Source organism: Rhinatrema bivittatum, chromosome 6 (genome assembly GCF_901001135.1).
Source record: "Rhinatrema bivittatum chromosome 6, aRhiBiv1.1, whole genome shotgun sequence".
Classification (NCBI taxonomy): Eukaryota; Metazoa; Chordata; class Amphibia; order Gymnophiona; family Rhinatrematidae; genus Rhinatrema; species Rhinatrema bivittatum.
Genome location: NC_042620.1, coordinates 140,550,770 through 140,554,528, shown reverse-complemented (window position 1 = coordinate 140,554,528; position 3,759 = coordinate 140,550,770). Strand labels below are relative to the sequence as shown.

The 3,759-nt window shown below is 42.4% G+C and overlaps 1 pseudogene; it reads right to left on the bottom strand.

Moving 5' to 3' along the window:
- Positions 1–936: 936 nt before the first annotated feature.
- LOC115094657 lies at positions 937–1,448 on the bottom strand (annotated as a pseudogene).
- Between the last annotated feature and the right edge of the window lie 2,311 nt (positions 1,449–3,759).

Here is a 3,759-nt window from a genome sequence, read left to right as displayed (position 1 = left end):
AACATGCTACATGCAATTTTACTGATCCCTTATGAAAGTTATTGTTGGACCATTAGCTTAACTTCTCCTTAATATAAGTAAAGTGAAAACAAGTTCTCATATATACTGGTTTCATCTAGCTAAGGACCAGTGTTACCTTCTGCTCTGACCTCTCACCTACTTAGTATCTCTAAATTTAAAGCATTACTAGCTATGATTCAATGATATATACTTTGCATATGTACCTTACACTATTGCAAGTAGAAAAGCATAAATTAGGTCAAAGGCAACAAGCCCAAACTAAAATTCCACAAAAACATACTCCTATTTATGCTCTGAGACTTGCGATATATAACCTCATCCATAGAACCCACAAATCAGAATCATACTCTACAGTGAAACAGACATATAGATACTGGAAAGGTAGAACAAATAAGGACGATGCGATATTGGTGAACTTCTTCCAGCAAGAGGAAAGTAACCATCTCCACAGGGTTGGTATGAAAATACGTATTACCACTGTGGAATACTTGTTCTACTAGAGGAAAGAAGACAGATATAAAGGCACAAATATACAACTTCTAAAAGAATATGAATGATCTTAAGTAAATAGAGAAGCCTCATTAATCCCTGTAAACTTTAAAATTATGAAATCTTGACTGTATTGCTACAACAGTAAAATGACAAGCCGCCATCCCCCATGGTCATTCTCAAGGCCTGTTTTCCATGGAAAAACACATACTGTACACATCTCACTTATTAGTAGTTGCACGGAGCTGTTTCATGAGCATACAAGACAACCTTACTTCATTCTGAGCATTCTTGGGTTCGAAAGAAGAGATGAACTGTTGGGCTTGATGAAATTAGATTCGAAAATTGATTCAAGCCGCTCCTAGCAGAAATTCAAGCTGCTCCTAGCAGGGAATCAGGATCACACTCGATGATCTGGGAGAGGAATTACACAACACACTGATGGCAGAATAATGAGTTAACAATTTCCAAGAGTAGGCCCAGCACTACTGCCACTACACTCCCCGCTGCAATCATGGATGGAGGGTTGGAAATAAACATCTCATCTGTGATGCAAAGAGCTACAAAAGTCTGAGCATTCTTTCTGACAATCTGCTTCATATCCTGGCTAAGGGGCATTTTATGTAGGAAATATTCAATAAAATCATGAGAGTTATAGAAGCCAACTCCCATTTAAATTTATTGAGAACCAATATATACCAGTTCAATGGGAGTGACAAATTTATCAGTGTAAGAAGTCAGTTTTCCAATGGTCAAGGGGATGGTGTCCCTGATCTTGAAGACCATGAGCATGCAGGTAGCCCCAGTACCTGCAGCTTGCACTTCTTCAGGTGCATGATATTTAGAAACCAATCCAGATAAGTCATTGTCACCAGGAAGACCTCCTCCTTGTTTTTCTTTTCTTCATCAACCTCCAACATCCTGGTCGACACTGTCATACACATACAAGGCAAACTCTCAGGCTTTACTCATTCGAAGTAAGACCCTGAGAGAAGGTAGCTCTCTTCCACATGAAGCAGTGTCAGCAAAACATAGTCAATTAGGAGGTGATCGTCCAAATAGTCTTGAAGAATTGCCTCTGCCTCACAGCAAAGCAGGTGAAATGCCATGACATATTTTCCTTCCTTTTGACTCAGAAGTTTAATCTTCACTGGGAGCCAATGATAAGGGTGCATAATGTAAGGAAAAGGACATCTGACTGTACCAGACTCGGAGGAGCATGTCCCAGCAGAAATCAGGGAATACTTCAAGGAGTTGGGCACTAATAGCCTTCTGTATCAGACAGAGTAGAGACTTTCACTCAGTTTAGTTCAGGTAACAATTGATCAGTGAATCTTGATGCATTCAACAGACGAGAGATGTTGGTTGTCTGTCTACCACCAGACCTTGAGGGGCATGTCCCATTGGACTTCAGGCGTGCCTCGTCTGTATTTTCTCAGAGCTAGGTCAGCAGTCTTTCGTCCCAGTCCAATTGTTGTATCTTTGAGGTGGAGGAGAATATCAATAAGACCTTACAGGGCCTTTCCAGATAGGCCATAAACTGTTTTGTTTATAGTATACTTTGAAGAGAAGAAAGGCTCTCAGTAGGATATTGGAGACTGGAGAGGTGGTAGATAAAGCTTCTTCTATGCCGCAGCAACTATTGGAGAATATTTCTTAAACTGTTGATATAACTAAGGAACAAAACGTGAAGTAAGTTTATCTTGCACGAGCTTGATTTCTACACAGGATGGGGCTTAGACATATGAATAGGGGGTATAGATTCTCTCATTGATATTTCACAAGGGATATAGCAATGCTGATGATTATGTGTTTCTGGACACATTTTAGTCTCTATATGGTTGAAGTGTGCAACAATACATGAAAATATGGGCACTTCCAGTAGTAATGCGCTTACATTCTATCAATTTTTCAATACAATCAGAAATACTGAAATATGGAATCAATTCTTTCAATACATTTTTCGAAACAATTTCTAGTAACCATACCTACAATAATCTGTAACATTTCTATAAAGTCTATTTACAATCGCACAAATAAGCCCCAAGGGGCATTTCATTTTCATTTATTAAATTTTATATCTTGTTTGCAAAACATGTTATCCAGGTGGTAAAACAAAACAACATTCAAATCTGTTAACAAATAGTATAATAAAACAAAAAATAATTAAATTAAAATTAAAATTGATTCAACAGACTAATCAACAGTGTGGAGCAAAAATGAAACACTGGCAACAGAAAACAAATTACTATTTGTGTTGGGCTGATGCTAAGAAATCAAAGTAATTAAGTTAAAGAAAAATTACCTAATCTAAAATAATTATACAACTGTTGCGCTCAGGAGTGGACCCTTGTCCTGGGGCAGAGGTGGAATGCCTCCTGAAAGGGAACAGGAGGTAGCTGCCCCCAGGGGGTGGAACACTGGAGGAGACAGAGGCTAGGAAGAGCTTCACCACTGGAAGCCCAAGGTTCCCCTGGGAGGAGCCCGTAGGGACCTGGGCCGCTTGGACTTAAGTGGACCTCGCAGGGTGTCCTAGGAGAGTGAAAGTCTGGCTTGCCCACGGAGACAGAAGGAGTGCAATCAGGTTCAAAGGTGGCTGCTGGTTGGAACAGGGAGAACCAGAACGGTGTTGGTGAAGACAAGGCAAGGAACAGAGCCAGAATCTGGAGACGAGGTCAGACAGGCAAAGGTCAATGTCCAGAGGTCAGTCTGAGGAGTGGTCAGCAAAGCAGAGGTCAGATGAGGTCAAAGGCAGGCTGAGGTCTTGAGGCAGGTGGCAGGCAGGCAGGCAGGTCAGGAACAGGCTGTGGTCTTTGAGGCAGGTGGCAGGCAGGCAAGCAGGTCAGGAACAGGCTGTGGTCTTTGAGGCAGGCAGGCAGGTAGGTCAAGAACAGGCAGAGGTCAGTACCAGAAAGTCAGTCCGAGGGTACTGCCTGGGTAGACAGACAGACGAACACAGGAACGAGCAGGATACAGGAACTAGGATGCAGGAACGAGTCAGGAACAGAACTGGAACAGAAGGATCCTGGAACAAGACTAGGAACAAGCAGGAACAGGTACAAGTGCAGAGGCAATCTTAGAACAAACCAACCCGATTGCCAAGGCAAGGAAGCAGAACCAGGAACTTCCTTATATCGGGGAATCAATCAGGACACCCTGTGGAGCTAGGATCTGCCCTTGGCCCTACATGAGTCCGGGCAGTCCGCTCGTGCGCACGTATGGGCATGGCCAACATGGCCGAGGATGCCA